Source organism: Octopus sinensis, linkage group LG3 (assembly GCF_006345805.1).
Source record: "Octopus sinensis linkage group LG3, ASM634580v1, whole genome shotgun sequence".
Classification (NCBI taxonomy): domain Eukaryota; kingdom Metazoa; phylum Mollusca; class Cephalopoda; order Octopoda; family Octopodidae; genus Octopus; species Octopus sinensis.
Window position 1 is genome coordinate 169,707,704 of NC_042999.1, and position 13,126 is coordinate 169,720,829.

The 13,126-nt window shown below is 33.9% G+C and overlaps 1 protein-coding gene across 2 annotated transcripts in view; it reads right to left on the minus strand.

Annotated features, from left to right (window-relative positions):
• LOC115209955 (ATP-dependent 6-phosphofructokinase) overlaps positions 1-13,126 on the minus strand; it is a 58,414-nt gene that overhangs the window by 2,998 nt on the left and 42,290 nt on the right. Inside the window, exon 22 of one of the 2 annotated variants that reach the window (XR_003881340.2) lies at positions 2,308-2,466. The exons of the other annotated variant lie outside the window; for it this stretch is intronic. The gene's annotated coding sequence lies outside the window, so the exon portion shown is untranslated. The remainder of the gene's footprint in view (positions 1-2,307; positions 2,467-13,126) is intronic. 2 annotated transcript variants of the gene reach the window in all.

Consider the following 13,126-nt stretch of genomic DNA (forward strand, 5'->3'; position numbering starts at 1 on the left):
GCTAGTAATAGGAGGCTACAAGAAGTTTGATAAGGCTGGTTGGTCTGTGTCCTGCAGTAAGGAGAATCCTTTAATTGAAACATTGTTTGTAATAAATGGAAGGTGGTGAGGTTCTTCTTTAAATAAATAACATTTGTATTTCTTTGTCATTAAACACCAGCAACATTTTTATTGTCTTTTTCTTTTCTGACATTTATAATCTTAAGGGTTTCATAATTAATTACTGTTTTTACTCATCGTTTAAATCTCGTTCGAAATGAGTGAGAACGAGAATCTCTACTGCTGGAAGTAACAGCACAACTTCCCTCATATTACAGTCTACTCTCTTCAAAAAGCACACATTTTATATTATTGTTCTGGACATACTGGAGCAGTCACAGCCGAACGCCTTCGATTACTGATCTGTTGGCACTAAACAACAACCTTCTATATTCATGCCCGATTCCCAGACGTTATAGTTTGTATTTCATGGAATACAAATCTACTCAATTCTAATATCTGTAATGTTAAGCAGAAGAGAGATAAATATTCTTAGGGATAGGATGCTAGGCTATCACAAACCAGTATTTCCCATAGAAGGAATTGGTCTGTGTGCTGCAAGACAACCGATTACATTACTGCTACTCACTACTTACTCTGCTGGACTTCACTGCTGAGTTCTCACTTGGCTATGATCACAATACTGGGCACAGATTACAACACACCAAACTCTTTATTAGTTGCCAAATATTCTACCAACTTTACCACCCATGCCCCCTCCCCCTGTCTCCCTAAAGTTGGTTACCTATTCACTCTCTATAGTTTCCATTCTATTCTCATACTTTTATAACTTGTTACATCTAGAAATGAATCACCAACTCATTTTTAGGTCATGACTTACCATTAATTAATGATGACTTTATGAAAATCTTATTTTAGTTACCTTTAATTATACTAAGTAGTACATTTTTTACAAGGAATACCATTTGTATTCTTTTTTCAATGTTTTATGTTTATTTTTATGCTTATTTTTATGTTTATTTTTTATGAAGTTTATACTTTTTCTACGGAATTCTGAGTTAGTTTTATAAGCAAGAAAAAAATATTTATTTTATTAAAAGCATAAGCTACTTCTCAAAATAGTTAAAATGGCAATCGGGAAATTATTGTTTAAACAAAAATGCACTCTAAAATCAGGAAAGTGTTATAATAAACCTCACCAATCAATAATGTGTCCCTTTTCTCAATATTCAATTCAATATTAACCCTTTAACATTCAGATTACTCTGCCAAATTTAATACTTATTTATTGATATTGTTTTGAATTAACCAGGTGTTATGTCCTAGCTTTGAGAATTTGACGCTGTAACTTAATTTTTAGAATGTCATTTTAGAGTTGGCGGGAGAGGCCAGATATGGCTGGGTTGAACATAAAACATACAAAATATTTTGGCCAGATATGGCTGGTTTAAATGCTAAAGGGTTAAGGTAGTATTGCACTCATTTATGTTAATTGTATACTTATTTGCTAAAATTTAATATCAATTTGAATTTTTCAATTAGTAAAGTAACTTGTATATATGTTTAGCTTTTGAAAACTTCTAATTTTAACATGCAGTTTATGACAAAGAAATCTTCTGAATATACACAAATATATTATTTCAAATGACACAACAAATAGCAATACGTATGACAGAAGTTGAGAATTTTTTCAAAAACTGTTTGTAAATAAAATTCCGTGATAGGAATTTTAATAATTGACTTTAGACATCAAAAGAAATCTTGAAATTTTATGTCCATAATAAGGAATCAGGAGGACTGTGCATTGCTATTAGGCTATAAAAAAATACAAAGCATGCATTTGATGTGTTAAATACACAATTGAAAATGATTCAGCTTACCATTTTATATTATAGAAGTTTATACAAGTGTGGTAGGTCCTTGAGAAGGAAAACTTGAAGAAATATCAATCAATCAATCAATTTTACTTTTTTGTAAGAGTTTGATGAGTAAAGAGCCACAAAGAGAGATATTAAGCAGCACCAATGTCTTATAATCATGGAAATGATGTTAAAATAATGGTAGGCATATGAGAAGAATGGCATTCCTGTTTCCCCAAGATTATTAACAATGTAAGTGAAATAGTGCAATATATATATATATATATATATATAGAGAGAGAGAGAGAGAGAGCTATACAGTAGTGCAATATAGTAATACAATAATGCAATAGCTATAGAGCAATATAGTAGAGCGATACGGATCATGAAATGCCTATAAAGCAATATAGTAAAGCAATACCTATACACAAATGTAATAGAGGAATACCTATTGAACAATATCTAGAGAGTAATTGTCATTCATTGATGGTTACTTGGAAATTCCCTTGTGTTTTCTCCTGTTAGCTGATTTGTTGGCATTGATCAGCTGAAATAGTTGAGCACTGGCTTAAAAAATGTCCCAGGCCTATCATCCTTTTCACCAAGTCTGAAAAAATACATTTTAAAAAACAAATTCTGTGGTGAAAGGAGGTGGGAGTTGTACTGAGTAGTAAGCCAAAACAAATGCCATAAAGCATCTCATCCAACATGATATTGCCATAGGGAAAATAGGAGTATAACACATACAGAGCAAATACAGAGATGCGATAGAGTGATACAGTGATGTGATATCTAATATTTTAAAAGTGCAACAACTAATATTTCTATCAATCAAATTTGAACCATGCAAAACAAAATTGAAAATGAAATAAAAACATATACTGCTATTACTTATAGAGATAACTTGTTTACAGCATAAAATAAAACCAAGCAGGTGTAAGAATATCACACAAACGAGAAAAGCAGACCTTGTTGACAATAAAACTTATTATCAGCGAAAAACAGAATGAATAAAACTTCTACTACATCCAATGAAATAACAAATACAAAAATATACTTTAATTTATATAGTTTATCTGGATTTTAAGGGGTTTCATGCTCTAAAACAAAATCCTATTTTTTTGCAATGGTGAACAACAGCATCATTGAATGCAGTTTCTAATTTGGCATTCACACTTTCTCTGCATTTGTGGCAGTAAGAGTTACAAAGGACTGTGTAAAACAAATATCAGAAAGGGACTTCATGCAAAAAGTATGTTTTTTTTAAAAGAATATTTTATCACCATCAGTAAACAATATGGCTGCAAGGACACAACAACAATAAATTATGATAATGTTCTTTTATTTTCTGTCTACCACCATAAGTGTAGAGTTCTTTTGGTCTAAAAAGCACAATAAATCTGCCATGTACAAATGCACAAGTTGCAAGCAAGTTTGGCATGTGTGCACGAAAATCCAAGTGAACTTGCATGTGTGCACAAACATAGGTGGGACTGCATGATGTCTGTCCATGTATATGTAAAATGCAAATGGGTCAGCATGACATGCTTACTTTCATACAAACGTAGAAAGTGAATAAGTAATGGATTTAATGTCTTAGTATGCCTTCAAATAGGAGTTCATGTTCCTAGCTTCTACATGTTTGCTAGTGATAAGCTGAGCTAGTCAGGTGAAAAAAGAATTTATCAGAGTTCTTAGTGTAAACTGCAATTGTGAAAGATAAAGTTGCTAATGGTGACGAGGGATCATTGTTTAGTTCAGGTGTGGTTTTGATATGATACTCATGGGGTTTGCCTAGGGACTGCTGCATCTGAGTTGCTACTTCATGGCTGGAATATGCTATTTTTAGGTGAAGTGAAATGATAATGTAGTTGAAACATGTAGCTTCAAACATTATGCTGAGTGTCAGGAAACTGTATTCCAAACAATGAAAAGCTGGATAGTGGGCCAGAAAGGAGTCTCTTTAAGTTCACAACTGAATGAAATATTGACAGCGTGGTGATAGCAGTAAGTTTAGAGTACAAATTTGTAGTATTTCATAGCTGTTTGATGAACTGGGTTCACCAATGTAGTAAATATTGGTGAGAGAGCAAGTGCTGTCCAATCATTCCAGGGGCACCTTCAGACATTTCGGTCATCTCCTGTATCCTTACACAAGCTCAGTTCTCTTAACTTTATCTTGTTATTGAGCATATTGAGTAAGGACGAGAGAATAAGTGTGATGTGTGTGCAGCTCTTTCCTGCTAGAAAAAGACAACCTTACACAAGTTTAGAAAATTTGATGGGTGAGTTATCCCATACACACACAGGGTGAAATCCAGTTTTTACTGCATTAAAAACAATGAACTCTCTTTCTCAACATGTTATATACATGAAGTATATTTTTAACTATTGTAACATTTCTGTTTCTATGGTAGCTCTATATAAAGAATAACTAAGCTGTAAACTGCTTCAATTATGTCTGTGTTACGTTAATTATAGGGCACGTAGCTCACATGTCAGCCGATCGATTATCAAAAAGATTGCTCTTTGGCGAGCTGCAAAAGGGAAAGCGCTCACAAGGTGGCCAGAAGAAGCGCTTTAAGGACACACTGAAAGCCTCACTGAAAGCCTTCAACATCGACCATGACACTTGGGAGCAGTCTGCTCTAGACAGAGAAGGGTGGCGATCAGCACAAGGGTGCCAACACATGCGAGACCAAAAGGATCGCTGCTGCACAAGCCAGGAAGAACAGAGCTAACAACCCTGTAGCAGGCGCTACCATTCCCTGTCCACACTGTCAAAGACTCTTTTGAGCATAGATTGGCCTCACTAGCCATCTGCGGACTCACAAAACAAGCCCACCCCCACTCCAGGATGACTAGATGGTCTTCGTCGCATCGACGGACAAACATACATATTAAAACAAACTCTAAGCTATGACAGTCATAACATTACTTTATAAGGCAAATTGCAATTTCATAACTTAGTTTCCTTTTTTAGGAAAACACAACAGACAGCTAGACAAAAAATACTTTGACAAAGTACAAAAGCTTTTTACATAAAATGTAATTAAAACAGAAATGTTTTTTTTTCTTCTAATTATTCAAATAGAATAGCTGATAGGACAAATTATATGTTTCAATAAAAACACAGCAAGAACCCTGATAAGTAAATGAAAACAAATAAAGCTGCTGGGCAGATAAATAGAGAACCAATAAATTGGGAAAAAAATAATTGTTACCTTTTTTCTAATGAAGATATCTTGTGTATCAATGATTAGAATCTGTCTTAATAACAAAAGGTAAATTATTTCACAACTGTATATTTGAATTATTAGTGCACACTATATAGAGACTTCATCATCATCATTATCATCGTTTAATGTCCACTTTCCATGCTAGCATGAGTTGGACGGTTTGACTGTGGGCTGGCGAACCAGATGGCTGCAGCAGGCTCCAGTCTTGAAGAAATTCATCTGGCCTTAAAAGCCATGTTAAGGATGCCTACAGCAAAGACGGCTGACTTTCTCTGTTGTTGTGTGTACCAGGTGATGGACTGCCAGCTGCTGCTGCTGGCATTGAATGTTGCTAAAGAACAGTCCAGAAAAAAGGGGTTGTGTTGACGAGTTCAAAAAGTGGTTTTTGATAATAAGTGTTATGCTTAGGTAAACCATGCTAGTATAGATAAGAGACGAATGTTAAGGCAATTTACCCAAATACTAGTAATACAGATATCTCACACCAGCATCTTGGTAAAAAAATTTCTACTGAAGCTGTTACTCTTGGTCTGAAGTGTTTGCTTGAAGAGGTGTTTTGCAAATGTTGTGAACTGAACTTCAAGACAAACTTTTGATATGTTCTTGAAGGGAATGTATCATTTAGTAATGAGGTCTTTGAAAAGAGAAAAAAAAAAAGGATCTTTCTTTCTTTTCAAAGAACTCACTACAATTGTTTTTAGAAAACCAGAGAATAAAAGCAACTATGTTGAGAAGAACAAGATAAAGATCTCTTAATCTTCAATTTAAGCTGCTGTAACCAAGATGTCAGGTGATAATTATCCATATTTTAAATAGCTCCAATAACACTGCTTTTTGGCCCCAGTTTTTGTTATCCTCATTCTAGGGATGGTTATAGCAAAAAGGATGTGCATGACTACACTTAAATATATGATGATGATGATGATGATGATGATAATGGAAATTGGTGTATTTCCATGAAGCAGCCATGTTACCAGCTGAAAGAAATATGTAGAAGGTTTTTTTTTTCTTTTTGTAGGCAGATAAAAGAGTTCAGACACAGTTTTAAAACTTGATTATTTCCATTGAAAGAATGATATTCTAACGAGTTAAAAACTTTGGAATTATATGCTGAAGTAAGGCTGATGAGTTGAGAAGATTCAAGATACTGTTTACTGTAATCAATAGCCAAAAATGCATGCGGACAATGAATATACGGGACTCTACTGAAGACGAAATTGGTCAGAGAGAATGAGACGGTTCCAAAAGTTGATTGTTGCCATGAGACAAAGTGAAAGTACTTTGCATGAGGCTAACTTTTGGACAATGAACAGTGTGTGCCTGTTTGAAGTTACCTACATATCACCCAGATAAAATATCGGTTCAGTTGGTTTTAAAGAAGTGTATTCTTGATTTTTCAATGATTATACCTTGTGTGCTTATAGATCAGTAACATATATATACACACATTACATATAGACATAGACACAGAATCACATATATATATATATAAATATATTTTATTTGCTTAAGTCACTGGGCCGTGGGCAAGTTGGAGCAGTGCTCCAAAGGGTTTAGTTCAACAAACTGATCCCAGTAACTTATTTTTAAAGCCTGGTACTTAGTCGATTGCTCTCTTATGCCAAACTGATACAGGAACATAAACAAACCAACACCAATTGACAACCAGTGGTAAGGGACAAACACACATTTATATAACAGGCTTCTTTCAGTTTCTATCACTCAAATCCACTCAAAAAAATAACACTTGCTCAAGGTGCTGTGCAGTGGATTTGAACCCAAGACTATATGGTTGGGAAGAAATCTTAACAACATAACCACACTTGCACCATATATATATATATATATATATATATATATATATATATATATATATATATATATATATATATATATATATATATATATATATATATATTATTATTATTATTATTTTAATCTACATCAAAAGTTTCAGAAATGTCATGAATAAAATTCTTGGCTCTTGAGACACTTTGTAACTTCTATTGATAAAAATATATATATATATGTATATATAGTCATGTTTTGAGTTCTATATATCCTGTTCATATTATCAAAGCCACACACACACAAATATAATGACAAGTTTCTGCAGTCTCTTGAATTCCAGGCATTGGTCAGTGCAAAGCTATTGATAGAGGAGCCCTGTTGGGGTAATGCGCAATGCGGTTGGAACTGGAACCACATGGTTGCCAGGGGTTTCAAAGAATAAGAAAAACACCATGAGTGAATGGAAAGCAATAAAGAATAAAAGAACACGGATGAGATAGACAGAGAGAGAGCCAGGTGGATTAGGAGGAAAGGGGGAGAAACGGAAAAGGGAGGAAGAAGCAGAGACAGAAGGAAGAGAGAGAGAGAGAGAGAGAGAGAGAGAGAGAGAGAGAGAGAGAGAGAGAGAGAGAGAGGATAAATCAGAGAAGAACCTAAAACTATAAGGTTTCCATTAGTTTCAGAAAGAAATACTATTAGAGAGAGAGTTAAAAATAGACACAGGGTAGTGCATGCATAACACCAATATACAGGACACAAAAAGGATACGCTTCTCTAGCAGTATTTCTCTTTGAAACTATTGTCACCACTGGAGAATACAGTTCTATCCTGAAGTGCTAAAACTGTCATGACATCCAGGTTCCCTGCTGATGGGAGGCTTCTGTTTTGTTAATTTTCTTTTGCTCTTGTTTCCAAATTGCTTTATATGTTTTCATTGTCATCTACACTTATTTTCTTCATACACACACACACACACACTTATATATCAATTTATCAAATGGTGGTGTATTCCCCCTTCCACAGAGGTATATACTAAACAGCCACCTAACTTTCCTCCACTTGTGCCTCATGTGGTTGTGTATCTGTATACTTGTCACTTTTCTTCACTTCATTATTGATAAAGTAAGTGACATATTAGTCTGCATGTGTGTGTTCAAATATATGCACATGCCATTACTCCTGTATGTAGCTGCATTCATATGTGTATGGTTACACATACAGTCACTGTTATTTATTATCATAATTACATATTATAACTGTCCGATCAATGAATATAAAATACTGGATATGGTTATAGTTGGTAATAGAGTAAAAAGAGGACATGAAAGAGTAGGAGTACAGTTCTTGAGTTAAAATGGCAGGTCTTATGTGTGTATTGCACCTGCGTGTGTTTCAGTTGTGTCCAATCAATGACAAAACAAAGACATCACACACAAAATGGCTTTATCATCAAAGGAGTGTATCTAGTTGCTTGACTTGCTACAATATCCACCGAATCCCCTTCAAATCATAAACTATTGACTTAAGAAAAGGGAAAGAAAAATTCAACACTATTCCTAAATATACAAAAAAAAAGAAAAAGAGATGGTTATAGCTGGAATACCTTTGATCATACGTCTATCTAACGATGCTAATCTGAGATAATTAAACAATACGATCATGGATTATATTGCAATCAAAACAAATAATCAATTTAAAAGTAATCACAAACAAATCAAACGTTTAGTGATTTAAACATTAATCTATCTACGTGTACAATAGATCTGTATGTCTAACCATATATCTGCTTCTTATATATATATGTAAATATTATGTATGTGTGTATATGTGTAATAGAAATGCATAATGCAGTTTACAATAAAGTCTCCCCACCCCAATCGCCTTCCTGTATTTGTAATTAAGCCTAACAAACATGATAATGAATTAATTTCCTGCTTTGCTTTGCCATAATGAAGCTGTATCTTATTTTTATTCTTTATTTTCACTTAGCATTATGGTAGAAATGAAGAATAAAATTAGATCTATAAAATTTTGTATATACAGAAATTGTTTTAGAAGACTATGAGTTGCACAGTTGATTAGGAAGAGAATCAGGTGAGATAAGGTGCAGTTTAACTTTATTCAAGAAAGAGATACTATTGTTGCTATCTTTCTAGTGAAACAACTGCAGAAGAAATACTTAGCTAGAAGTCCCTGTACTTATCTGTCAATGACCTGGAGAAGGCCTTTGACAGGATTCTACACTATGAAATCTGGAGGGGTACTAAGGGAGCTATGGCTAGATGAGGAGCATGTGAGGACCATACAAACCATGTATAGAGGAGTAGTCATCAAAGTAAGAACTATGCCGGTAGACCATCAGGGCTCAGTTTCAACCCCCAACAGTCTTCCGTTTACTTTAGTCCTCCAAACCAAAACCAAAGCAGACAAATTTAATGCTGACTATCCACAGAAACTCATGGATGCTGATAACCTGGGTCTTACAGCTCAATTTGTAGAGTTAACCTTTAACGCACTGATGGTGAATCATGTTGCTGTACAAGTTTTCTCCCTTGTCGCTGCAGACACCTAATGTCACCTTGAGAGGAGAAAACTCACACAGCAAGAGGATTCGGCTTCAGCATGCTAAAGATTAAAGAAGTTTCATGCATGAACACAAATCAAGAATTAAGAAGTCATAAAGCAAGGAAAAAAGGACATGACCCCACTACCATCTGGGAAATGGCCACGCACGATAGACCAAAAAGCAGTAACTAGAAACTTTATATGATAGACCTAATATAAACAATGGATACATGAAAGGTAGAGTGGAATCACAGATAGGTTAACGGAGAAGCTAGACTTTGTATGTTGTAGATGTAGTAAGAATATACATGAAATAAATTTCAGCTCTCTAAAAGTAGTTGATAACTTTGGTCACTTTGGTGACCTAATATTAGTAGTGGATGAGTGGATGTGGGTGTACAGAATACATAGTAGCTAGGATAGGAATGGGGTGGAAAAAGTTGAAGGAGTTATTACTTTTGCTTGCAGCAAGAAGTTTCTCTCTCAGCCTGAAGGGATGATTGCCAAGTGTAGCATTACACGGTAGCTTTGGATATAGAAGATTTGGGATAAAAGGACAAAAAAATTGAGTGAGCATGCTCCATTGGACATATAATGAACTAATGAATAACAGAACACAAATGATGAGATGTAGCATGCAAGAATGATGCATATGGAAGATGCCAGTTGTATAAAAATGTGCTGGTTGCTTGAAGTGGATAGAGCCTTCATTACTTTATCTCACTCAGTCTCTATCCTATTCACTGTGACATAGGATTTAATCTGCACTCAATCCTTCCATCATCTTTCACAATGTCTGTGCAATGAGGAAAAGCTTCACATCTGTCCATATTCAGTAACCCCATTCAGCATCACCCTTCTCTATTATTAGCCATCATTCTTTTCCCCCGTGTATATATCTCTGACTATTACATGTCTCTAGTGTCATCCATCACTTGCTTTCTTTCAGGACATCTTCATTGCTATTCCTTTACACTGATCGTGCTGTTTTTACATTCAATCTCCTTACCAACAACCAATATATAGCTATCACTATTTCTCCTCCATTACAACCTCCGCTATCATCATTTCGCTGTTTTCCCCATCACATTCACTCTTTTCCCATCCTCTTAGTCATCACACTCCTTTATCCATACTCTCAGTGATGCTTGCCTTGGAAAAAGACAATATAGAGTAAAGGGGACTCTTTTAGTTTTCCAGGAAAGAGAGCAATGTCTCCACGGTTGGTGCTGTAGTAAAATGTATCCAGAATGATTTGTAAAGTAATTGGTGAATGAATGGAGACAAGATACAATAGAGAGGACTCTAGGCTCAGCATCTTTAGTGTTGATGTCCTGATAAAATGCATCCAATAAACTCTACAGAGTGGTTGGAATGTGTGAGTGAGATATCCTTTGATCTATCAAGCAAAGTGGTAGCTCCAAATAATAATAGATTCAGATTGTGAAAACCCATCAAACCCATGCCAAGGTGGATGTAAATAGAATGATGATGATGATAACAGGCTACTTCTGAAAGAAAGATGGGATGTGGTGGTTGGAATGTCTATAGCCCTAAGTTCACACGACCACGTCTGATCTGGGAAGCTAAAAAACAACAACATAAATCAGACAAAGTATATTTAACTATTCATTCCTCTACCTGAATAGACTTAATTAGTAACAGTGGTGGAGCTGGTGGTAGTCTAAGGTGCAAAATTGATAGTAAATTCTGCGTTTGATTTGTTGTTGTTTAGGCTTTGATGACCAAAGTATTCCAACCGTGACCATCCAGTCAACTATAAGATATCTATGACTACATTTACCCATTGTACCTTTCCATTTTTAAAATGGTAAGGTGCGAATTCAAGGTGATATTGTATTTTTAGCAGATCAAATAAGTGCAGAGAGAGTTCTTGGCTCCCAACCTTTACTTATGACAGGAGGTAAATTAGGTCAGAAACATAATATACAAATGTCTTGCAGCAACTAGAAAATAAGGAAATAAAGATTTCCAACAAGACCTAGAGATTGATTGAATGAATTTAGAAAGTATTGATCAGTTTATGAAGGAGTCGTGTTTCATGAACGCATAAGTCACCATTTTTGGTAGTTGAATAAGAATAGTACTTTTAGGAAGACTTTTAGGAAGTCAGACTTTACAGAAAATGTTTCAGCATGAAGAAAATTAAACTAAAATCGTTGAATTACTCAAAGAATGGAAAAGCGTTTGCATACAAGGATTCAGTTTTTACTGTTAAAAGTGAGAATGATATCAATTGGGATGATATTAATAAAACCTAGATATCTCTAGATAAATTTGAAAAAGAACAACAACAACAAAAAAAAACTAAAACAAAAACAATATTAAAGTGTAAGCTTCAGATAATCTGTAACCTGAAAGCATCAAAAAAATCTCTACTCGAAATAAAAGAGTTTTCTATTGACTCCAGTTCTGTAACTTTCTAAAGAAAATAAAAATGAAATGAGAAAAGAGAAGTCTACAGTAGTTCTGCTTGTGATAAGTTGGTTTTTGTACGTCATCCTAACTGAAGGAGTGAGAAAGGCTTCTTGAAGAAATTAATATAAAAGAAACAAACAATAAGATAAAACTTATTAACTTGGAGAATAAAATATTTCATATCTAAGGTTTAAATGTAGATTTATATAATCAAAACATGTCTTCTTTTACCAAATATGCAAAAATTGTTATTGCATATTTTTTCCTTGAGAGTATATATACCATGAGACACTGAATATAATAGCTTTTACAAATCACATAATTAGAAATTCCATCCCTTCTAATACTTAAAGTAAAGCACCTTCAGATTTGACTTGTAGTCTGTCATTAATACTTTGTAGTTCAGTAGACCGAAGTAAGATAGGTCTTTTGATATATTAATAAACATCAATGGATTATACAAGAAGTTTTTAGCCTTAACTTCAAAGATAAAAAGTCAAAAAATGTTTGATACAACCTAAATAGATAAAAGGGGAAAAGATAAAGTATTAGAAAGGGAAAAGTAAAAGGAGAAGCAGTGATTGTTTTTGTAAAGCCTGGATGGGTAACGGCAGTCAAGTTGGGAAAGAAAGAGGCAGCAAGCAGAAATGAGAAGAGAAATATGGAAAGTTTTCAAGAATTGCTTTATTTGTTACAGAATATTTCACAGAAACGGTTTCTCTGATAGAAATCAGATATAATTGGAGCGAATATTTTTTTTCTAGATTGAATAATTTTCAAGCAAATTAGATAACCTTTCTCCCAGACTAATATGTTTTCATTCTAATTCTAGGTTTAAAAAATATTTCCTCAAAGATGAAAAAAGTACAAAATATAAGCTAATGATTAAAATAATTAAAATATAATTTATATCAAATATTATTTCTTGTTTTTTTTTTTTTTTTAAAGTGGTACTGATAATTTTAATTATTTATTTAAATTACAAACTCCTGTTTACTAACAAAACAGTTAACAGAAAACTATCCTATCAGTCAGAGTATTGTACAGAAATACATGTAAAACGATTTGGAATAAATGAAATATAAACAGATCTTTATTGTATTAAACTAATTATAGCCATTAATTTAGACAAGTAATTATCGTGTGATTTATTAAAAAGGGAAATGATGATGACACCTAACAAGTTTATCATAAAAACAAACTTTCTAACAGAAAGTTTCCTAAAATTTTGTT